This window comes from Nyctereutes procyonoides, unplaced genomic scaffold (genome assembly GCF_905146905.1).
Source record: "Nyctereutes procyonoides isolate TBG_1078 unplaced genomic scaffold, NYPRO_anot_genome, whole genome shotgun sequence".
Lineage (NCBI taxonomy): Eukaryota > Metazoa > Chordata > Mammalia > Carnivora > Canidae > Nyctereutes > Nyctereutes procyonoides.
Window position 1 is genome coordinate 53008931 of NW_026575047.1, and position 25765 is coordinate 53034695.

Sequence of the window (25765 nt, forward strand, 5' to 3'; positions counted from 1 at the left end):
GCGGGCGCGCGGAGGTGCGGCCCGGGGCAGGTGCATCGCTGCCGGCGTCGGTGCCGGGCCCCGGCTCGCTGCGGGCGGGGACGCGCAACAGGTCCGGGCCGGCGGACTCGGCTTCGCGAGCGGGTTCTGCGGGGCGGGCACCCAGGGCGAGCCCGCGGCGGGCGGGAGGTCGGGGTTCGGGGTGCCGCCTCCCCCCGCCGGGAGCGCAGCCCTGAGAGGACTGGTTGGTCACGGCGAAACCGTGTAGTTTCGATCTGATGTCACTCTCCGTGGTATGCGCGCGCCGGCGATAAGGCTCTGAGGCCGCCCGGCAAGCTCCGTGTGTAGTGGGTCGGCATTTTTCCGCCTCCCGCGCTGTGTGATCTACTTAAGGTATAGCGGTGAGAAAGTAACCGCTTCACGCTTTTTAGTGGTTTGATTTGAAATAGACTTTCAGGAAGGAGTAGGTAGCATAAAAGACTACAGGTGGACAAGGAGATGAAGTCTAAAAAATAGCGTCAGGGAGGACTCGTGGGTGCAGCAGAAAAAAGAACATTTTTTTTTTCCTGTCATTTTTCATGTGCTTTGCAGTATTCAGGCATTTTTCTCGGTGCTGTGAAACCAACTTCTGTGTTAGGTCGCAGAGCTCAAGTTGGTGAACTCAAAATCCGCCCTTCCTGTTTGCACATTTTAATCTTTCTCCTACAGTAGTGCCTGCTCTTTTTAGCAGTCACGGACACACAGAAATGTGGATTGTAAATCTCTCCGAAAATCAGTTCATTACTTCAAATAGTATCGAAGTACTTAAGGTAGTGGTTTATGTGTTTATTTTTTCTTTTGGAAATGTTTATTCATAGCATCTGGAATGGAAGCTTCTGAACTCAGGATTTTTTCTGGGAGGCAGAAAAGTCAGCGGTTACATTTAGTAGTGAATATGTATATATATTTAAAGAATGTAATATTCTTTCTTTACGAAACTTTAATTTGCACCTTTTTGACCTTATGTTGATGAAGAACATCCTAAAGATGGAACTTGAGCCAATGACTTAGAATAAAAAACGACATTTTGCTTAGATTTTAAAATGTTTATATTGTTCACCCTTTAGGGGTTTCCTTTCCTAGGTGGAAGGGCTCTGTTTTCATGTTACACACAATGTCACTTTGTTCCTGAGGTGGGATCTCTGATACTCGATATCCAAGACAACACACTTCATTTTTAAAAAAATGCTATATTTATATATATAAATACTATGTATATGTACTATGTATAGTATGTCTTATGTACTATATATATAAAAGCCTAGTAAGTATTTATTACTGTATTTCAATTCAGGCAGCGCTACATGAGGAAGATGCTACCTCACCAGACAACACGCTTTAAAAGGGTTATTTCAAGTATGGAGAGAAAGAAGTTTTCAGTGGCTTGTTACAGTAAAATGATTTAGAAGGAACAGTCCTTTTCCTCCTGAATTATGGTGTTGAGATTTATAACCTGTTGAAAAGCATCACTAGTTGAATATTACATTGTAGGAACATGTGTGTTTTTAAATATTTGTGAGTAAAGTGTAAGCTGAAAGCTTATTTATTTTAAATGCTGTATTATGAGCCTACCACAAAACCTTTTGTAGAACAAGGCAGGTAGGCTGTAAAAAATAGGCGAAATGAAAGAATATTCAGCCATTTCCCTAAATCACATTTAATTTCTCAAGGTGACTAAAAATGCTTACTACAAGCCAGACTGTGTACTTGATACTATACGCGTGATACTTTTGTTCCCCTACTTTAACCCTCAGTTTAAAAAACAAAAAGAAGACCTTAATTTTGCAGCTTGCTTTTTTGTTTTAATTTTTTTTTGATTTTTATTTATTTATGATAGTCACAGAGAGAGAGAGAGGGAGAGAGGCAGAGACATAGGCAGAGGGAGAAGCAGGCTCCATGCACCGGGAGCCCGACGTGGGATTTGATCCCGGGTCTCCAGGATCGCGCCCTGGGCCAAAGGCAGGCGCCAAACCGCTGTGCCACCCAGGGATCCCCTGCTTTTTTGTTTTAGCAGAGTAGTTTGTAGAACTCTTCTCTAAGCCAGTGCCTGTGGTTCTGTATCTTTTTGTAATAGCTGAATAGTCTCCTATCCTGAGAATATGCCGCAGATCATCATTACCTTATTGACAGAGATTTAACTTGTGTTCAGGATTTTGCTATTGTAATAAGTAGCTTTATATTTATATCTGTTACTATTGTGTTAAGTTCTTAAAAATGCAATTTCTGGATCCAAGGGTATGTGCATTTAAAAATCTGGTAAATCCTACTAAATTTTTCTCAGAGAAGAACATGCCTAGGGAATAAATGCAACACTTGTTGGTAAATTTTAAAGGACATAAAACCTGAGTGAATTAGATGTGAGGGAGTTGGGGAGAGTCAGTATTATAGAATATACTGATTATCCCAAGTCGATTTATGTATAAATGTAATAAAATTCCAAATAGAATTTCAGTGGCATTATAGAAAACTTGACATATTAATGAGAAAGTTTATCTGATAAAATGAATGAATGAAAGCCATGAAATTTTGGACAAAGAAGGCCCTACTAGGAAACCTAATGTGTTATAAATTTGGAGTAATATAAAGCTTCTGTCAGCTCAGGAATAGACAGTGGAACCACAGAATCCAGGAACAGTTTTGTATTTATGAGCTTTTGGTAATTATCATCATCAGCATTAAGTGCGTCAGGTATTGTCCTAAGTGCGTAACGTGAATTAACTGATTTAATTCTTACAGTAACTCTATGAAATGAGCATTACTGTTATCCCCACTTTATGATTTTTTTTTATAAATTAATTTTTATTGGTGTTCAGTTTACCAACATACAGAATAACACCCAGTGCTCATCCCGTCAAGTGTCCCCCTCCGTGCCCGTCACCCATTCACCCCCACCCCCCGCCCTCCTCCCCTTCCACCACCCCTAGTTCATTTCCCAGAGTTAGAAGTCTTTATGTTCTGTGTCCCTTTCTGATATCTCCCACACATTTCTTCTCCCTTCCCTTACATTCCCCTTCACTATTATTCATATTCCCCAAATGAATGAGAACATACACTGTTTGTCCTTCTCCGATTGACTTACTTCACTCAGCATAATACCCTCCAGTTCCATCCACGTTGCCCACTTTATCATTGAGGAAATTGAAACAGAGATAAACTAATTTGCCCAAATTCACTTAGCCAGCAAGAGCATAATGAAATAATGCTTATTTCATAGAGTTACTATACTACAAGAATATTGTAGATTACTGGGGAAAGGATGGGTTATTTATTCAGTAGGTAATGCTGGGACTGCTGGTTATCCTTTTTTTTTTTTTTTTTAATGGTAGTTTTCTGCTTGAAACCATAGGCTCCCCCCAAATCCAGGTGACATGTTTGAGTAAGAGCAAATAGAATAGATCATAAAAAAGTACACCTGAGCTAGAAAGGGTTTCTTTGTACGTGAATTTAAATAATAAAGGAAAAGGTTTTTATACATGTAGTATACATCTGAATTGCAAGCATAATTACTAGAGCTCCTGATAATAAAATTATTCTAAAGTTGAAAATAAGGATTTGAGGGTGGTTCTCTGTCTCACCAAGGAATTAATTATGTAAGAAAATGGTGTGAATAATTATTAGGAGGAGGGTTTCCTATTGGTTGACTCACAGAAAGTGGCTGAAGGAAGTTACAGTGGCTTGTGGATTTTCAAGCTGTTTCACTTTGGAGGAAGCAATAAAATTTAAGGTTGCACTATCATTTATGTTTATTACATTTTGGTGCTTAAACGTTTCCATTATGTTTAAGGGACAGCGTTTTTTTTTTCTTGTGGTTATCTCTAAAATTATAATGTATAAAAATCATTTACATCACTTAATTGATTTATTGTATCAAGTAAGGCACAGTGGACTTTTCTTATTTATTTATTCATTCCTTCATTCAGAAACGCTGGGCATGAACTTGAATTCCAGGGCTTGAACTCACAACCCTGAGATTGTAACCTAAGCTGAAATCAAGAGTTGGACACTCAATTGACTAAGTCAGCCAGGTGCCCCTGGAATTTTCTTAATAGTGAACATTTGAAAGTTAGGAACTGTAGAAAGTTAGTCTTTACAGGTAGGAATTGTGTTCTGAGCAGCTGGTACAATGTAGTTTTAATTTTGGTACTTACTGATCAATGCATATTTGCTGCATATTACTTTAAAAGTAAAGGAGAAACTCACCTAACTTTATGAGAATTCAGTTGATTATGTCTGCCAACTTTTAATGAGCTTCACTGTAGTAATATTTTTCTAGATATGCCGTTTATACATTACTTATTTTTCACTGGAAATATTTTAATAGTATTTAAGGCAAAAGGCTTTTATTTATGTTAGCATTCATTTATGGTTAAAACTAATTCATGTTCTTTGTTGATCGTCTTGACTATATGACTCAAGTTCATTTTCGGACGGCCCTGTACAACAGTGACTTTTCCAATCGTACTGTGGCTTTTTTCTCAGGTTGTGTAATGGCACAAATTCCACTACACTCTTAGGAAAGACACACCCTCCCCCCCCCTTTTTTTTAATATACGGATGTTTTCATGTTAGGATCTTACAACCTTTGTTTTATATTTAAGAAGGACTCATGCTGGGGCAGCTGGGTGGCTCAGGCAGTGGAGCATCTGACTCTTCATTTCGGCTTAGGTGTGATTTCAGGGTCGTGCTCAGAAGGGAGTCCTTTTGAGAGTGTCTCTCTACCCCTTCCTTTACTCCTCTTTTCCTCTAAAATAAATAAACTCTAAAAAAAAAAAAAAACTCACCAAAAGACTCGTGATGTTCATTGATTACTGTCAGTGAGTGATAGAGGAGTCAGCCATCCACAACCAACAAATAATGAATTTGAGACCAATCTGTGGCTTTGAGGGCTGTAATGCTGTGTAGATAGTACTGTTCCCTGTTTGGTTTGAAGGAAACAGATTACAGTAGTTCACTCATTTTTTCAATCCTGGAAACAATGTACTGGCTCTGACTTTTACTTGCTCTTTAATCTTTTTTCTATTTAGAGACCAAATGTAAACTCTGTACAGTTCTAAGAATAAAACAGTATAAATAAGAACATCATATCACCATGCTGTTAAGAAAAAGGTCTTAAAAAAAATTTTGGTGAAAATTTGGGAACGTAGTCCTGTTTCTCAACAAAACCATGACATGGTTCAGTCTATTGAAAGACCATTAGCCCAGCTATAAATTCGTGTGTGGGACCACCCATCCCTGACTGCTCAGTCATACCTCTTTTCAGGCTCCTGTGCACACATGTGCGCTTGCTATCTGGTCCTGACTGAGCATTGTGGCTGAAGACAGCCTAATGAAATGAGCAGGTATTTTTTATTAGGAGAGTTTCTGGTCAAATGTTAAATAAGATTAAGATATAGTTGTTGATGACTAGTATGATATTTCTGAAATACTGGGCTGGAACTTGCTTTGCATCTTTGGATTTTGTAAGGCAGTCTTGAGAAACCTTTTGAGTTTAACAGTTTTTAATCTGGTAGGAAGAGAGGACATTAGGATAGTTTACTGAGGGTTTTTTAGTTGTGGTTTTTTTTTTAATTTTGTTTTGTTTTTACAGTTTACTGAGTTTTAAATTTCATCCAACATTGATAGGCTTCAGAACTGTATTTCCAGTGCAAGGCAGTAATAAATATAGCCCTTTTGGTATCTCCGACCTAGAGTGCTTCTTTATTTATTTATTGTAGAGAAGAGTAGCTTCAGGTTGCTCCTTTATGGGTTAGCCAGGTGCTTTATTTCCATTCCTTCTGAAACAGATAAATTCTTAATAATGAGAAGTATGCCGTGAGTATATGAGTAGGGAGTTTCATTTTATAACTTGAAAATGAATGAAAAAGAATAGACTCTTGAGTGATCGACTATGTCACAAAAACACTGCTTCAGAACAAGAGAAAACCTGTGTTGCCAAAATTTGAACCATAAAACATAGCATTTGAGACTTAATAACAAAGCCTTGAGTGTTACATATGTAATGTTAAATATTGAGTCTCAGATGGCCCTTAACTTTGGGATAGATCAAAAGATAAATTTCTATTCGTGTTGCAGGTACATATCAGAACCACCGAACTCTTTCGTGCTAGTGAAATTCTGGAAAGTTGACTGATAAATGACCTCAATCATTCTAGTTTATTGTGCCCAGAAGGGATGTGAAAACAGGAGCTAATATTACTTTATATGGATACTAATTAGGACCATAAGGTTAGCATATGCCTCTTCTAATTAAAAATTTTTTTGATTTGCCAGTTTTTTTTTAATAGGATATATTCCCAAGGAGCGAAAGTTCTTTTTTTTTTCTTCTTCTTCTTTTTTTTTAATCTTAGGAATTTTTTTTTTTTTTTAAGATTTTATTTATTCATTCATGAGAGACACAGAGAGAGAAACAGATACAGGCAGAAGGAGAAGCAGGCTCCACGCAGGGAGCCCGATGTGGAGCTCGATCCCGGGACTCCAGGATCATGCCCTAGGCCAAAGGCAGGCGCTAAACTGCTGAGCCACCCAGGGATCCCCAATCTTAGGAATTTTCACTTTTGAAATTGTCATTGGTAATCTTTGGGGTTTGTACAGTTTCTGATGACTGAATTAAACTTAATTACCTCTCAAGTTCATAATTATAAAATCCAGGAAGATTTTGGTAATTAATTTTTTGTTGTTGTTAACCCAAGAAACATTCATTGAGCACATTTTGTTTTGGATCTCTGTCCTCTAGAAGCTTATAGTTTCCAGCCGCTTTATACTGTAATAATCAATTGTGATACGTGTTTTACATTTCAATTTTACATTATTTACTCATAAAAAATATGAGCACACTTACAGTCATTTTATAATAATACAGCATCTTCTGTGCCTTTTTTGTTTGGGGAAGGTGGTAGAGTCTTTATCTAGAGCCTAGGCTTGCTCTAACACATGAGTTTCAGTATTTTTCTTTGTTAATTTTTAAAAAATGTTTAATTGAATCTGGACACAGCCATGTAATTGTGTGCCTGTGTTTGGTGAAAGTATCTCAAAAGGAGAAAAAATGTTAAGAAAAAGGTTAAGAATTAATTAGAATTTATTTACATACTTAAAACTCCTTGAGAATACTAACATGGAAAATGCACAGTATGCTAGCTGTTACTATTATATTTAGGGTCTGACAAGCTGTGAAATACGGAATAATTTGAGTTTTTGAAATTGTACTTTACATTCAACAGATACTTTTCGGGAACCTAGCATGTGCCAGGCCCTGTTGTAGATGCTAGAGATGGAACAGTGAACATCTCTATACACATGGAGCATTTTAACAGTGAGCAGACAACAACAAATAAAATACTGTACATGATGATAAGTTCTAGAATTCCTAACATGCCATTTCTGGATCATAACCTCCTTCTCCCAAAGATTACAACTATCTTGTCTTCTGTGGTACTCATTTTCTAGCTTTTCTTTATAATTTTACCACTTAATTATGCATTCCGCGAACACAGTAGTTTTTCCTGTGAGATTTACACACACAGAATCTTCCAGTGTGGATTCTGTTATGTATGGTTGCTTTTGCTCAGCATTGCTTTTGTGAGATGTGGGTAACTAGTTCATTAGTTTTCATTGTATTCATGGATCAAATTCATAGTAATCCATTGTATGAGGACTTCACTGCCAAATCCACTTTGGAAATAAAAATAGTTTGAAGTAGACTTTTGTGGGTTTTGTTTTTGTTTTTTTTTTGTGAGAAAAAAATTGTATTCCTCAATTTTCCTTTGTATTGTATTCCTCTAAGGGGCAAGAATTAGATAAGCCTATTAGCTAGTCATTGGAGTATAACAGCTCTGTGAAATAAAGTAAGCTGCTTTTGGTGTTCATATGATGTCTACCTTCAAAAGTCAAAACTGAAGTGTTTAGTTTTGAGGATATTTTATGACTAGGGTCTTAAAATTCATCATCTTAAAGTATATTTTAGTAAGTACCCATTTACCTGACTCTGATCAGACCAATAAAAGCCACAATCAAGAAAGTACGTGCTTTGGACAAAGCAAGTAAAAACAGGCCTGTGTTTCAAAGTATAATGTAGGAAATCTTTCTCGTGGTGTCATGTAAAGAAACTTTGGAAGATTTATATACTGGTTGTTGTTTTTAAGTGTTATGTGTTGAAGTATCTGATCAAATGTATACCAACCCATATTTTTCTGCTCTATTGTCTATAAAATCAGAAAACAGTGGCCGTGGCAAGTAGATTTACATGTGTTGTAAGTATGAGAAAAGCATGTTGATAATAAATAGCTCCCTAATACTGAGCATTGATTCTGTGACAAGTACTAAGCTATGTATTTTGTGTGCATTGTTTTATTTAATCTTAACAGCTCTGTATATAACAGCTCTGTTATGTACTAGTGTTACCTATATTTTAAATGTGGGGTTGAATTTACTTGCTGTAGCTAATTGCACACCTGTTTGTATGCTTTATAGTTCGTACATGCACGTGCTTATACGTTCATGCGTTCTAAAGGAGTGTCATGGAGATGAGTGTGGAATGGTGTTAGGTGACTTTTAGATCACATAGATAGCATGAATCCTGAAAGCTGGGAAACACACGGTGCTGTGGCAGTCAGGGAGCACAGCTGATCTGAAGGAAGTAGCTGTTGCTCAGCTCCAGCTGATTGTTGGCATGCAGGAAGGCAGGCCAGATCTTCCGGTTTTTCAAACAGGTTGTAAATCTGGATTTTTATGTAAATTATCTTGACTTACACATTGTCAGATGACGTCCTTTTTGTGCCTTTTTATTGTGAAATACAATACCTGTATAAAAGTACTTAAAGAAGATGTAAATTATTATAAAATCAACACCCATATAAACACCACCCAAGTCAAGAAACAAAATATTGCCAGCTTCTCAGAAGCTTTTTGCCTTGCTTGTTCCTAATAATACTACCCTAGTTAGGTAGCCTCAGTCTTGACCATAAGATCCATATGTTGTGACCTTCCTAGATAACACCTTTACTTCCCTAAGGCAGTGTGGTGACTTTATGTTTTTAAGATTTGTATGTTGTGTATGAATTCATTCATCTGTATAGTGTTCTATTGCATGAATATTCTACAGTTTATTCAATCTGCTGTTGATGGACATTTGGGTTATTTCCTAATTTGGTCTGTTAAGAGTAATGCTTCCATAAACACTTGTACATTTCTTTTGGTGCACACACATATTTCTCTAAGATATGTATTTGGGGATGGAGTTGCTCCTGGATTGTTTAGTGTATCTTCAATTTTTGTAATTGAAATAGTGATTGAATAATGTGTTTTCCAAAAAGGTTGTACCAGTTTGCAGTCTTCATCATCAGTGAATGAGAGTTTCTTTTGCTCTGCATTTTCACCAGTACTTGGTGTTATTAGACACTTCCAATTTTAGCCCTTCTGATGGGTCTTTTAGTACGATTTCTTTGTAGTCTTAATTTACATTTCTTTGACTAGATGAGGTTGAGCAACTTTTCATGTATATAGCCTGCCCAAGTTTTTTGCCTGCTTTTTTGTGGGACTTTCTTTTCTTATTTGATGTGCTTTACATTTTTTGGATAAAAGCCAGTTGATTTTATGTATTTTAGATATGTTTTCCAGCATGGTGGTACTCATCTTAATGGTCTTTTCATGAATGGCAGCTCTTGATTGGAATGTGGTTTGGGGGTAGTGGCACAGGGAAAGGCCAGCCAAAAAAGAGTTTCAAGAGAGACCTCTCAGCTGGCCAGATCCTGCACAGAGAGAGATCAAGTAAACTAAGGACTGGAAAGGTTATCATTGAATAGCCCTAAGTTTTAATTGCTTTACTATATGAATTTAGATTATGGAATCTGAATCTTGAATCTTTTTTTCTTTGTAACATACAGCCACTTAATAGCTGTTCTCTCATCCGTGAAACACAGATAATATTGACAGTACCCACCTCAGGGTGGTTGTGCACTCAGCACAGTGTTCAGCACGTTGTGAGCTGTTACGTTAAGCTATATCTTTTAAAAACATTTTAAGTGAAGTTCGTTTTAATGTTAGAGAAGAGGCACGTAGGATTAGGTTTCTTTTGCGTGTGTGCATCCTAGTATGAACATTTAATTTATGTGTTTATGTATGTATATATTTGCTTATTTGATACTGCACAAAGGTTGGCCTGTAGGTTAAGAGCCCAGCAAGATGTGCTATGGTTTCAGATAAGTCTTTGGGCTCTGAGATTTTTTTTTTTTTTTAAGATTTTACTTATTTATTCGTGAGACACAGAGGGGAGAGCAAGAGAAGCAGAGACATAGGCAGAAGAAGCAGGCTCCACGCAAGGAGCCCGACGTGGGACGAGCCCGACGTGGGACTCGATCCCGGGACCCCAGGATCATGTCCTGGGCCAAAAGCAGGCACTACACCACCAAGCCACCCAGGGATCCCGGCTCTGAGATATTTTTATTTTCTCCGAGATATTTTTGAAAAAATTTATTACAATAGCATTAACTAAGAGACCTGCACTCTTTATTCTGATGGATTAGAGAATACTATTCCAAATCCAACATACAGCTGGAATATCTATCCAGTAAGGTGAATGCTTGATTAGCAAATTCTGTTCACTTTTTAACTCCTGAGCACTTAGTAGTTTCTGCTTGTTCCATCTGTACTTTGTATCATCCCCTATACTTTCCCTCCTCTGCTCCAACACATGTATACATACATATATGTTATAGTCTCTCTGGATTCCTGTGATAGCTGCCTAAGTATAATATACCCCTTCTTTTTCCTTACTCTTTTCAAAATCCAAGTTTTACTAACTTCCCACACTCTTCCTAAAACTCCTAGACTTACTGCCTTTAGAAGACCAAAATCCATACTATGGTCAGTAAGCTCCTTCTGGATTATTTGACCCCTGCCTATCCCTCTGGTCTCATTTTGCATCTTTCTCCTCCTTGCTCTGTGTTCTCAAACTATGCTGTCCTCTTTTTGGTTCCTTGTGGCTGTTACACTTCCTGCCAAGTTTCTCCTCTCGTAGCACTGTTTTTCTTTCTTTGAAGTACTCATTTAGGCCTGTGATTATATATTTAGTTGTGAATTTTTTTTTCTTCTTCTAGATTGTAAGCTCCATGTGAAGAAAGATCAGTACTGAGGGTGTCCTAGTCACAGAACTTAACACGGTGTCTGGCATAGAGTAAACTCTCAAATATTATTTGAATGAGTGAAAGGACTTTCCAGCCCTAGGGGGTTCTTGCGTGTACTGTTTTTCTACCTGGAGAGCTTCCCTCCCTTTACCCTTTATTCACCAAGCACCTGTCTCAAGAATCACATGTCCTGAGCCCAAAAAATAGGTCAGAACTCTCCTTTAAGATCTCTATATGGGCAGCCCCTGTGGCTCAGTGGTTTAGCACTGCCTTCAGTCCAGGGCGTGATCCTGGAGACCCAGGATCAAGTCCCACGTCAGGCTCCCTGCATGGAGCCTGTATCTCCCTCTGCCTGTGTCTCTGCTTCTCTCTCTCTCTCTCTCTCTCTCTCTCTCTCTCTCTCATGAATAAATAAACAAAATCTTAAAAAAAAATCTAAAAAAAAAATCTGTATACTTTATTCTTTGTAACATACAGCAGTTTGTGTTTACTTGTCTTCTGGTTATTTGATTAATATGTGATGTCTTTCCTAAACTTAGAGTGGCCTTTTTAATACTCTGTTACTCACTTGTAATAGACTAGGTTAAAGTCAGCCTAGAAACTCCTAGAAGGTGCTAACACATCTCTAGACCTAGCTGCATTTTTCTTTTCTGAAGAGAGAGAGCTGTTGAAGTAGCCATCCTATGGGAAATTTATTTACTGGCCTGGCATCTTTGTAGCAGCATTCTTGATTTGAGTCTTCCCTAGATCAGTAATTAATTTCTGGCCCTCTCATTAAGGAGTGAACTTGTTGGATGAGCACTGGGTGTTGTATGAAGCGTTGAGTCACTGTGTTGTACATCTGAAACTGATACTACAATGTATGTTAACTAACTGGAATTTACATAAAAATTTAAAAACCAGGGAGATCCCTGGGTGGCTCAGCGGTTTGGCGCCTGCCTTCTGCCTAAGGTGTGATCCTCGAGTCCCGGGATCAAGTCCCATGTCGGGCTCCTTACATGGAGCCTGCTTCTCCCTCTGCCTGTGTGTCTCTGCCTCTCTCTCTCTGTGTCTCTCATGAATAAATGAATAAAATCTTTTTTAAAAAGTTAAAAAAAAACAAAGAAGACATACAGCTGACCAACAGATGCATGAAAAGATACTCAACATCATTAATCAGGGAAATGCAAATCAAAACCACAATGAGATATTACCTCAGACCTGTCAGAATGGCTAAAATCAAAAACACAAGAATCAAGTGCTGGCAAGGATGTGAAGAAGGAGAACCCTCTTGTACTGTTGGTGGGAATGCAAAGTGGTGCAGCCACTCTAGAAAACAGTATGGAGGTTCCTCAGAAAGTGAAAAATAGAACTACCCTAAGATCCAGCAGTTGCACTACTAGTTCTTTACTCAATACAAAAATAATAATTCATGGGGATACCTGCACCCCTTTGTTTATAGCAGCATTATCAACAATAACCAAATTATGGAAACACCCCAAGTGTCTATCAACTGAACGGATAAAGATGTGTTTGTGTGTGTGTGTGTGTGTCACATATATATAAAATATGGAATATTATTCAGCCATCAAAAAGAACTCAATCTTGCCATTTGCAATGACATGGATGGAACTAGCGTAGAATGCTAAGTGAAATAAACCAGTCAGAGAAAGACAAATACCTGATTTCAACTCATGTGGAATTTAAGAAACAAAACAAATAAGCAGATGTGGGGAGAGGACAGAAACAAAGAAAGAGACTCTTAACTATAGAGAACAAACTGATGGTTACCAGAGGAGAAGGTCGGTGGTGATGGGGAATGAGTGATGAGCACTGGGTGTTGTATGGAAGTGTTAAATCACTATATTGTACACCTGAAGCTAATATTACACAGCATGTTAACTGTATTGGAATTTAAATAAAAACTGAAAAATTTTCTAGTCCCCTCAAGTTACCTTTCTTTTTTATTTTTTTAAGTGGTAGAATTTCATACCCATACAAAAGTAGGTGAACAATATAGAAAGTCCCCATATTACCATCACCAGGTACAGTTATCAAATTATGGCCAGTTTCATTGATACTTCTCAATGTATTGTATCTTCTCTCCCCCACTATTTTGAAGCAAGTACCAGACTTGTGTTTTTTATCTGTCAGTATTTGAGTATATATCTCTAAAAGATAAGAATTCTTTAAAAAAGAATGATATGACCATTATTACAATTTAAAAATAACTTCTAAATTCAAAATCCAGTGTTTAGTCAATGTAAAGTTTCCAGTTGTCTTAAATATGAACTTTTATTTTTAAATGTAGTTTTTAAGAATCAGGATCTAAAGTTCTGTTTTGGTTGTTTGGTATCTCCTAATTCTCTTAGACTATAAGGTTCTCCCAGGGCCACCTGGCTTGCTCGGTTGGTGGAGCATGCAACACTTGATGTTAGGATTGTGAGTTCGAGTCCCACATTGGGTGTAGAGATTGCTTAAAAATAAAATCTTGGGCAGCCCCGGTGGCCCAGCAATTTAGTGCCGCCTTTGGCCCAGGGTGTGATCCTGGAGACCCGGGGTTGAGTCCCACATCGGGCTCTCTGCATGGAGCCTGCTTCTCCCTCTCCCGGTGTCTCTGCGTCTCTCATGAATAAATAAATAAAATCTTTTTTAAAAAATAAAATCTTAAACAAAAAAGACTATAAGGTTCCTCCATCTTTTTTATCCTCTTTGTCTCCCTGTAGTTTTATTGGTGAGGAACGGGGTTGTTTGTCCTTGTAATGTTTTGATGCTTGCTTTCCCATGGTGGTTACTATGTTTCTCTGCCCTCTGTATTTACTCTTCTTTGGTCATTAGAGCCAAAGCACTTCTGATAGAAATATGTGAGTCGCACATGTAACTTAGAATGTTTATTAGCTACATCAAGAAGTTAAAATTAAACAAGTTAATTTTAACATTTTTATATAGTGCATATACCAAAAATACTACCATTTTAACTATGGCAGTTAACTATGACACTTTAGTTTCTCTATTTCCTTGTCTTTCACAACCTTGACACTTTGAGTGAACACCGGTCAGTTGTTTTTTAGAATGTTCCAATTTGGGTTTGTGTGATGTTTCATGATTTGATTGACATTATGCATTTTTGATAAGACTACCACAGACATCATGTCAGGAGATGATGACATGATGATGATTCTCCATTTGTTAATTGGAATTTATCTGTAAGGAAGAGCTAATAACCCTTCTTTACTTATTTATTTGATTATTTATATCAGTATGCATTCACAGATAATTTATTCCATGGATTACAGTCTGTTAGTATTACTATTTATTTTGTTGCTCACATTGTTACAGCTTTGGCTATTGAAGTCCTACTTAGAGCACTTTTTATTTTTTTGGTACAAGTGTTTAAGGTTCATTTCCCCTGCCCTAACCCTGGATTCACTCACTTAGCCAAGGAGACCTGATCCTTTTATTGGAGAATGGAATTTAGAAACCAGGATCTGTGTGTGCCCATTGGTACTGTGATGGTGATGTTCCCAGGCCCTTCCAGCAGTCACAGCTAGACAGGCACATAGGTTAATGTTTTCCCTATCCTCTTCAGTTGTGGTATTCCTTTGAAATAGTTTATTTGTTAAGTGTATTCTGTTTGGGGTCCCACCTCCAAGATCACCACCACCACCTATCTCATCCTGGTTGATATTCATTTATTTATTATTTTGGGGTATGTGGAACATTACTGTAGTTCAAAGCATATACAAAAATATATGCTCAGAAGTGTTAATTCTTCCTCGTTCCCAACACCCCCAATCCATTTTCTTTTCCTTTCTATTTCCTGCTTACCTTGTAATTTTTTAGTTTCTCATTTATCATTTCTGTATTTCTTCTGCACAGAGGAATGAATAGGTATATATGTATAATTTTATATTCCTTTCTTTCTTAAATCAAGAGTAGCATACTATAGATTAATTCACTTAAAGGTATGTCCTTGAAATTGTTCCATATCAGTTCATAGAGATCATCATTTTTAATAGCTGCATAATACTCCCATTGTACTGATATACCATAGTTTTTTCATTCACTATCCCATATATGGTCATTTAGGTTGTTGCCAAGATGAACTTGAAATTACAAACATTGCTGCAGTGTATGACTTTCTACATATGTATATTCACATTGTTGGATATGTACCTTAGAAGTAGAATCTCTTCTACTTCTACATGTTGTTTAGTTCTGTTAGGTATTGCCAAATTCCCTCCAGAAAGTCAGTACTAATTTGTATTCCCATTAGAAAGTTATGAGAGGAATTGTATCCTCACAGTTTTGCAAACAGACTGTGTTGTACTTTTTATTTTTTGCCATTTCGATAGGTAAAAAATGGCATCTTGGGGTTATTTTAATTTCCATTTCTCTTGTGAGTGAGTTTGAACATTTTTTTCCAAATATTTGAGGACCATTTTAATTGTTTTTATGTGAAGTATTTTTCTTTTTTCTTTTTAGACTTTTCTGTTTTTCTATAGGTTTATTTCTTTACATATTAGAGATATTGGCCATTTGTGGTATATTTTGCAAATGTATTCACCTAGGTTTCTGCTTAAGAATGTTTATGGTGTGTGTGTATACGTTTGCATTTTGGTCATTTGGACAATTTTAATTTTTTTTGTGTGTGTACCGGATTTATTTCCTAAGTGAGTTATGGTTAGAAAGCATTTTCCTACACCAACATTGAAGAGAAATTCACTTCGGTTTTCTTCTAGTATTTATATGGTTTTATTTTTTACATTTAGAACTGTAATTCTTTAGTTTATTCTCGTGCATGGCGAAATATAGATCTAATTTTATGTTTTTTTCAAGTGACTGACTAGTTGTTCCAGCACCATTTTATTAACAAGCATATCCTTTTCACCAGCAATTTGAGATGTTACCTTTCTTGCATCCTAATTTGCCATTTATTTTGGTGATCTATTTCTGGATTTTCCATTCTGTTCCACTGGTCTATTTGTCTAATCATGCACTAGTATCACACTTCTAATTATAGAATCCTTATAGTATGTCTTAATTAAGGGGACTTTAACTGATAGGGCTAGTTCCCTCTGGGAGTTTTTCTATTTTAGTGGGTGGTTTTTTAAAAAACTTGTTATTATACTCAAATGCAAACCTATGTAGTATGTTTTCTTAATGCCTGGCTTCTTATGTTCAACATTGAACAACATTGTGAGATTCATCCATATTGGTTTGTGTAGTCGTGGTTTATTCATTTCATAATGTGTAATACTTTGAGTAAATGTTATAATTTTCTATTTTATTGCTGATGGGCATTTAGATTGTTTTTGTCTTTTGGTTATTCGGAATAGTACTATTGTGAATATTCTTGTAGTGAGTGTTGTACACGTTTTTGTTCCATAGTGACCATAGCTTATGCATACTGGCAGATTTCAAAGAAGTTATAGGAGTTTACACCCCCAGTAGTAGTGAGTTCTGATTAGATTGTTCACTAACACTTCATGTTTTCTTTTTCATATTAGCTCATTGTGTTTGAATGTCTGGGTAGCATTTCATTATGTTTTTAATTTGTATTCTCCTGTTGATTAATGAAATATAGCACTTTTCCCACATGCTTATTGGCCTTTTTGATATCTTCTTTTGTGAAGTTTCTTCCTCAAGCCCTTAGCGCATCTTTTCTATTAAGCCGTCTTTATTGATAGGAATACTTTGTGTATTCTGGACATGAATACTATGTTGGATATGTATATATTAGGTTATTTTTTATTTTTGACAACAGATCAAATTTTTAAACTCTTACGTATCTGTAATTAGCATTACTTTAAAAACCTAGTTTTACATGAAAATAAATGATGAGGTAAAAAAATAAATTTACCTAAATGACTTGCATTAAAACTGGTATATTTACTCCCTTCCTTTGAATCTTGATCAATTACTGTTGTCACCTTAATGGTAAGATTTTCAGCTTCAAGATGCCTGATCTTAGAAGCAGGAGGAAGCTCCCTGAACAGTGTGTCTAAGAAAGTCTTACCAGTTAAAACAAAGCTTGTCACCTTTTTTAACTTAGATGTTTTGTGATTTGTTTGAAATAGTTTTTTTGAGGGGGGGCACTTGGTCGTTTAAGCCCAGTTGGTTAAGTGCCCCAACTCTTGGTTTTAGCTCAAGGCATGATCTCATTATGGTGAGATCTACTCCTGCGTGTGGGGTTTGCACTCAGTGGGGACTCTGCTTGAAAATTCTCTCCCTCTGCCACACCACCTCCCCTTGCCTCCTGCCATGCCCTCACAGTCTTACTCTTTGTTTCTCACATAAATAAATCTTTAAAAAAAATAGGGTTTAAGATAGGAAGGCTGATTTTAAAGAAATGTGACCTATTGAGTCTGTAAATTTGGTCTATTGTCCATTGAGTGCTTTGTTCTGTGGGTATCGTGGTTTTTCATGTATCTTATTTAGAAATTGAAAGGATTTTTTTAAACTTTTTTATTTTGAACTAATGTTAAAGTTTTTAAAATAGTACTTTCCTTAATGTCCCTCATCCCACTCAGTTTAATATTTTACATAAGCATAGAATTATCAAGGATAAGAAATTAACACTGATAAAATAATATTCACCAAACTATAGACTGTATTCAAATATTGCCAGTTTTTCCTCTGTTTCGGGATTCCACATTGTATTTGGTTGTTTCTTCTTATTGGTGCCTTTGAATGTGTAACAGACTCTCAGTCTTCCCTGTGGTATATGACCTTTATATTTTGAAGAGAATTAATCTGTTATTTTGTAGAATGCCCCTCAATTTGTTTTGTCTGATACTGTCTAATGATTTTAGAACGAGATGATGCATTTTTGGCAAAAAAAAAAACTATAAAAATCACAATGTATCCTTGGTGCATCATTTCAAGGGATTCGTGATGTTGATTTGTATTATTGGTGATGTTTACTTTGAACGTTTGTTTAAGGTATTTCTCCACTGTAAAGTTACTTTATTTTTATAATTGATAAATATTTTGGAGAAGATAATTTGAGACTGTTAATCATGGTACTCTTCAAACTTCCACCCACTAATTTTAGCATCCATTGGTGGATCTCATCTGTAACTCCATCTTACTTGTGGAGTTTGCCTGATGATAATTTTGTTTCCCTTTTTCCTTCCACGTTTGCTAATTGAAACTCCACTGTCAGGAGTGCTATCCCTTTCTCATTTTTTTTTTTTTATTATACTGGTATGGACTCATGAATATCCATTTTATTCCATGAGTTAAATTTGAATATTATCTATTTGGTTTGTTCTTTAAGTTATTCCACTTTGGCCGTTAGAAGTTCCCTCAGGTTGGTTCCTGTGTTCTTTTGACAAATATCCTTACATCCCTTTTTAAAAATATTTACTTATTTATTTTGTGCAGTCCCTTAATTTCTGGTATCACATGATGTTCCAGGTTCATCATATATTTTCATCCTGAAACCCACCTCTTCTCCAGGGAATCCTTGTTTATTAGTGGATAGTATTTAGAAATTTAGATCTCCATGATGGTTGTGCTCATTGCAGTTGGGTTTGTTTGCTTGCTTGCTTGCTTCCAGGCTGTTTCAGCAGATTGAGCTAGGAAATAGACATATGTATAATAATCTGTACACATCTACATGACTCTTTCTCTCTGTATATATGGCTAAAACCATGGGTTTATGCTACTCAGATTCCAGTCTCATAGAATTCATTTTAGGCTTCCTCTTTTCTTTTTTCTTTTCTTTTCTTTTTTTCTTTTCTTTTATTTTCCTCTTTTCTCTTTTCTTTTCTTTTTCCTTTTCTTTCTCCTTTTTCATTTTATTTTTAAGATTGTATTCATTCGTGAGAGACACAGAGATGGGGCAGAGACATAGAGGGAGAAGCAGGCTTCCTGAAGGGAGCCTGATACGGGACTCGATCCCAGGATCACAACCTGAGCCGAAAGTAGATGCTCAACCACTGAGCCACCCAGATCCCCCTTCTTTTCTTATTTATATTTTTTTCCTTTTAACAGTAGAAGCCCAGCTCTCATTATCTGTAGTGTATTTACTTCTTGGTTCACTTATAATTTACCTAGAAAATAATTTTAAACTTCTACCCATTCTTCCAGTAGAAAGACTTTCTAACTAGGGTATAGAATTTCTATATAGTTCTTTTTGTCTTTGGCTTTACAACGTTCAGTCAAGATACTGTTTTCCTCAGTTACCTATTTAGGTTCTGTTCTCTTCTGCCTTTTTCATGTGGTCACGTTATTCATTTGTAATAGAGTTAAGTTCGTTACTGTTTGTATTCCATTTTAGATAACTCTCCCCCACCACCATACCTTTGTTCTAATGTATTTTTTTGTTTTGTTTTTTGTTTTTTAGATTTTTAAATTTATTTATTCATGAGAGACATACAGAGGAGCAGAGACATAGGCAGAGGGAAAAGCAGACTCTATGCAGGAAGCCTAATGTGGGACTTAATCCCAGAACTCTGGGATCATGCCCTGAGCCAAAGGCAGACACTCAACCACTAAGCCACCCAGGCATTGCTGGTTTTGGTTTTTTGATATGAAAAGGATATATATATATATCAGGAAGCAATATTGTGGTTCTGAGAGTCAGAGCTACAAAAAGATACATTCAGAAATAACTCTATTGTCAGTGCCTGCCACCCCAATCTGTTTTCCTTTTCTACCTGGAAAGAATTTGAAAATGTCAACCTAAAAAAATAACAAAAAAAAAAAAAAAACAGAAGAAGAAAGAAAATGTCAACCTAAATACAGTTTTGTTTTTGATAACTGGAAAGCACTAAAGTTTTCTAGAGTGTCTGTAACTGTCCCTGATAAGAATTGACCAGTGTTTAATGTGCAAATAATGGTAACTTAGTTAAGCTGATATATGTTTCACATTGATCTTAGGCAGTGGCAGATACAGTGATTTATTTGTAAACTTGTATTTTAAGCAGACCTCCAACTTTGACCAAAAAATTCCAGTTACATTTATGTTTTCTAACTCTTAATGTTTTTTAATCATTTCATCATCATTTGGCTCCTAAATTGCTAACCAAGGAGTAGACAGAATAAAGCATTTGAAAATATAACCTACATTGAGTGTAGTAGGGTGTTAGATACTAAATTTACTTATTTTTTATTGAGACGGTCATCCTGCAGTTGCTGCACTTTATTTTGATCAATTGAATTTTTTAATATTTATTTACTTATGATAGACATGGAGAGAGAGAGAGAGAGAGAGAGAGAGAGAGAGAGAGAGGCAGAGACACAGGAGGAGGGAGAAGCAGGCTCCATGCCAGGAGCCCGACGTGGGACCCGATCCCGGTACTCCAGGATCGTGCCCTGGGCCAAAGGCAGGCGCCAAACCGCTGAGCCACCCAGGGATCCCCATCAGTTGAATTCTTAAGTTTAGTGACTTCTTCAGTTATATTTGAGAAGTTTGTTGAATCTCTGAGTCTCCAAGACCTCTCTTCATTTGACTTTAGGTTTATCTTTTTTACTACCTGTTGGACATTTCTGAGAGTTTACATGACACCCTTGTTTTCTAGATCAATCCAAATGTATATTTTCCGTACCTTTTAGCATATACTCTAGTCTTTTTCTTTGTATTTCATTTGTATAGCAGTGATCACAATTGAAATTAAATACTTACTTGAAACGTTAAGGAGGGGGGCTTCTGGGTGGTTCAGTGGCTGAGCATCTGCTTTTGGCTCAGGGTGTGATCCCGGTATCCTGTGATCGATGGAGTCCCACATTGGGCTCCCCACAGGGAACCTGCCTCTCTCCGTATCTCTCATGAATAAATAAAGTTTTTTTTTTTTTTTTTTTTTTTTTTTTAAAGAAAGGTCAAGGAGGGCAGGGGTCCTCTGTTTTATTCACTGAAACTTACGTTGTACTTCTTAAGTTCCTGGCTCAACATGATCTCAGTAGATAATCTTGCATTTTATTTTGTGTGGAAAATAGCTCAAGACAAAACAAAGACACTGTGGAGAGCAGAATAATTCAGAAATAATTCAGTGTAGCAGCTCTACGCACAGAAGGATCTCAGAGAGACCATCACTTGATTTTTCACAATGGAGGACTGCAAGTTACCAAGATTGTTCAGCTGCCTCATTTAAGAGGTAGTACTGACTAAGCCAGTCTAGGTATATATTAATATTTAAAGGTCCAACAACTTAAAAAAACATACAGAAATCTTACTCTTTTGTGATATTTTCCATTTTTATATTTTATTTTGGTGTAGACTCCAAACAAATATTTTGTATTAGCTGATTGGTTTTCCTGGGTGCTCACTGGCTGTTCCTTTTCAGATTCCTTTGATTGTTCCTGTTTTCCTTTTTCCTCCTAAAATAAGGGTCATCTTAGTCCTTGGGTAATTGGATCTTTTCTCTTGGGTCCAATACTACTTTGTTGATTACTTCTAGATCCTTATCTACTCCAGATCTCAATCTTGATCTTCAGCCCTATATGCAGCTCCTTACTGCCTGTGTGTCTGCTTCAGTAACTTCATAGGCACCTTCAATTTTGGATGTCTAAAACTAAATTTGTAATCTTTCCTTCGTCCTGCTTTTTCTAGCTGCCCGATTCAGAAACCTATCAGCCATCTTTAGCTTTCCCCCCTTTTCACTTTAACTTTCTAACTGGTCTCCCTGCCTCAAATCCGTCTTCCGTGTAACCGCCTTCTGAAGGAGGTCGGGCTGTGTCATGTGATTGCCTGAAATTCCTTAGTGTTTTCCCATTGAGTTTCAAGTCCTTAGCATTATATTACAAGGTCTGTTGTAATGACACTTTTGTAGCTTCTCTTTTTACCCTTTCCTCTTCCACAAATTGTACAACTCAGCCATCTCAAAGCCAGCTTTATGTGCAACATCAACAACCTTGCTGATGTGACGTTTCCTCTGAAACTTCTCTCCACAGTTTAACTGGTCAGTCTCCAAGCTTGAACTCAGACATTGCTTTTCATAGGGACTCTGTCTCTGATCCTCACAGCAGACAGAATCCTCCTCTTCTACACCATTTATGTAGTGTTATACACTTTCTCCTTGGGCCCTTTAGGAGGAAGAGGGATCTATATTTGGCCTCCACAATACTTAGGATATCTGGTAAATGTTGAGTGAATGAGTAAATAAGTGAATGGGTTGCTTTTAAAATTATAGCCGTAAGATCATAAAATTTAACTAGCTTTTAACTCTTGATTTATACCTAGATAATGTTTAGGGGTTATTTTCCTTCATTTGTAGAACAGTTGCCTTATTTTATTCTATTTTGGAGTTGGTTTTATTCCAATTACAGGTTCATCTTGTTTTGTCAGTTCTTGTGTCCTCCTGTCTTTCCCACATTTGATCTATAATCAGCCCTAAAGGACAGCAAAACTGCCTAGAATTGGGATCTGAAGTTTTGGCAGGAATCCTTTTAGAGTTGGTGATCTGAGTAGTGTCTTTGCCAGCTGGAGCTTAGAACAAAGAAACCAAACAAACTCTTGGCAGATTCTGAAATGCAGTTTTTTGCTTCTCCAGAAATTGTGATTCTAGTCAGTTGATGCTGATTTAGAAATGTATGTAGAACTGAGAATCCAGTAGTCATGAATTGCAGTCATTCTTTTTTTTTTAAATTTTATTATAGTCACAGAGAGAGAGAGAGAGGCAGAGACACAGGCAGACGGAGAAGCAGGCTCCATGCACCGGGAGCCCGATGTGGGATTCGATCCCGGGTCTCCAGGATCGCGCCCTGGGCCAAAGGCAGGCGCCAAACCGCTGCGCCACCCAGGGATCCCAATTGCAGTCATTCTTGATGCCTTGCAGTACTTCACTAAATATTGAATATGTGACCTGTTTGAAATTGGAATTATAATTGGACTACAATTAGAGATACAATCTAATAGAATTCTGGAGCTAGAAAGGCCCTTTTACTTGAGATAATTTGATCCAGTTCTTTAATATTACAGGTGAGGAAAACTAAGGTAATCTATCTAGTATGACACATTTGGGCTCTGATATCTGTATTTCTGGTTTAGTTCATTTTCTGTTTTTAATAGCATCTTTCCAGATTACTAGGGACTGATAGTGCTGGAATCATGCTTTAAAGGACTAACGCTTTTTCCTGGGTCTCCCAGAAACTTAAATGCTCTGGGAAAGAGATTATAGATTTACCAGAAGATCCTTGTCCAATTTATGCAATTATGTATTATTTTTCTTTTAATAAGAAATGAGAAGTAATTTTAAAATAAGGATGTTGAGTTTTAACAGTCATTTATTCGAATAGGTAATAGATGGATGAATTGATAAACACTACAAAAGGGGGGTCAGAGTGAAGATGTAAGGTATTCTTAGATATTCTTCCAAAGGAAACCCTCTGCCCCCCTTTTTCTAAAGTGTCAAAATTCTCATTCCTGAACATTTTTTGTTTGTAGTGCTTATGAAAATAGTGTTTAATTTACTAGTACAAAAACTTTTATATCAGTTTTAGTCTTCAATTTCTGAGTAATTTATTGTGATCACTTTTTTTTTAAGATTTTAGAGAGAGACGATGATTTTCAAACATTGCAAAGTTGAAAGAGTTTTACAATGGATACTTGAATACTGACAAATAAGAGTCTACCATTATATTTTATTATATTTGCATTGTCACAGATCTGTTTGTTCATCTGTTCACTTCTCTCTTCGTTCAGAACTCCTCATAAGGTCTGCCTAGTATCCTACAAACAGCCATGAGACAGAATTTTGCTGCTTTTGCCACTGAAGGAAAACAAAAGCTATAGAGTGGAGAGAGAGGACATGCTTCATGATTTAACCTGCGACTACATTTTTGTTTTGTTTTGTGGTTTAAGTTGATAGGATTGGCAAGGCATAATAATATAGATTAAATCGATTTAATATGCTGGTCAAGAGCCTAACTAATCACCTTTTTAATGTCTCATTCTCTGTTGTCTTCTTGTACTACATATTCTCCCTTGTGATAAATCAGACAAATAAGGCTGTTTGGCTTTAACAGAGAAGTGAGCTATTATATTGCCCTTTCTTGGGAAGGCATTGAATTAGTTGATATGTGTGCTTTCTAATCTTCCAGCAAAGAAACATACTCATTTTGATTGGAATGCCTAGAACAGTTGTTAGCATTTTTAGTTTTTCCCTTACCCAAAGAAAATAAATTTCTCTTTTTGTACTTCTCTTGAAGCTTGTATATTAAGACCTTAATGGGGATCCCTGGGTGGCGCAGCGGTTTGGCGCCTGCCTTTGGCCCAGGGCGCGATCCTGGAGACCCGGGATCGAATCCCACATCGGGCTTCCTGTGCATGGAGCCTGCTTCTCCCTCTGCCTGTGTCTCTGCCTCTCTCTCTCTCTGTGACTATCATAAATAAATAAAAAATAAAAAAAAATAAGACCTTAATGTATTAGGTTATTTACCAACAGTAGAATAAATATTTTTTATAATTAACTGTAAAACAAAATAATCTTCTTAAATACTGTTTCCCTAAAACAAAGTTAATAATAGATATTTGAAGTTTCAAAGGAGATTTGGTGAATGTGGTTTGAAATACCTTAGCAGTTTATTCTCATTAGGAGTGAAGAAAGGAAAACAAAGAGATAAAATACCTAATGAAAAAATGTAACTCCTAATCCCTTCTCTCTGAAGATGATCATTGTTAACATTTTGTCTCCTTTTAGCCTTCCTGTTACTACTCATGTTTAAGCATAATTAGGATAACAATATATAAGCTGTTTCATAACCTGTTTTTTCCTCCTTAACGTTAATCTCCTTGTTTGATTAACATTGTTTTACAAAATAGAAAACTCTGAGGTCATTAAAATCATATGGAGGATGATAAACTGCTTCATACCAAAGAAAGTGTTATCACAGTACTTGTTTGTTGTCAGATCACTTTTCCTTTTTGCACTGATAGGAAAGAGATTAAAAAGGCTGTGGAGCAATGCTACTGGTTAAAGTGGATCAAGAAAAGTGAGCTTAGAGCTATGCAAGCAGTTCTCATTTTTAATAAGTCAGCTAAGATTGGACGAACTGGCAATTATTGCAGATATTTTTATCACGTATATTTCAGTAGGACTCTCAATGTTTAGCAGAATTACTCATATCATCATTGCTTTACATTAATGGAGGATTTTTTTTTTAATACATTAAATCCTGGTCAATTTCTGTGAAAAAAACAGAACAGCTTTGTTTTTAGCAGAAGTCCCATTAAAGGGAGGTTTTGCTGCATTTGATTGGAAGATTGAAACAAAACCTTGGTAAGGTTGGTAGTTTTTATCTATGGGAGTGAACAGAGAGATCCTTTCTCTCCCTGTCCTATTCATCTGGCAGGAAAGTTAATCTAGTTGCTTTGAATTTAGGGAAGCTTTCTTTATAGGGATTCTTTATAGGGATTCATTTTCTAAAGTGGTATTAATCTTTGATTAAAGATGCTGTGGGAAAGGAGAAATGGGTCCATGACACCTTGGTGGGAATATTCTCACAATGCTAATGACAGTGTAATAGAAAACGGATCTCACTTGTGAAATTGGCATTTATAATAGTGGGTAATCCGTGATGTTCTGAGAGTATCATACTCAGCATTCTCCCCTTCTACCCTGCCTGTTGTTAATTCTGGAAAGGCCTTAAAATTTTTTTTTGTTTGTAAATATATTTTTAATAGCTCCAGTTCCATGAAATGATAA

The 25765-nt window shown here is 36.6% G+C and overlaps 1 protein-coding gene across 7 annotated transcripts in view; it reads left to right on the plus strand.

The window, feature by feature from the left end:
* The window catches only part of TJP1 (tight junction protein 1), a 253048-nt gene that overhangs the window by 142018 nt on the left and 85265 nt on the right, over window positions 1-25765 (plus strand). The window lies entirely within an intron of this gene.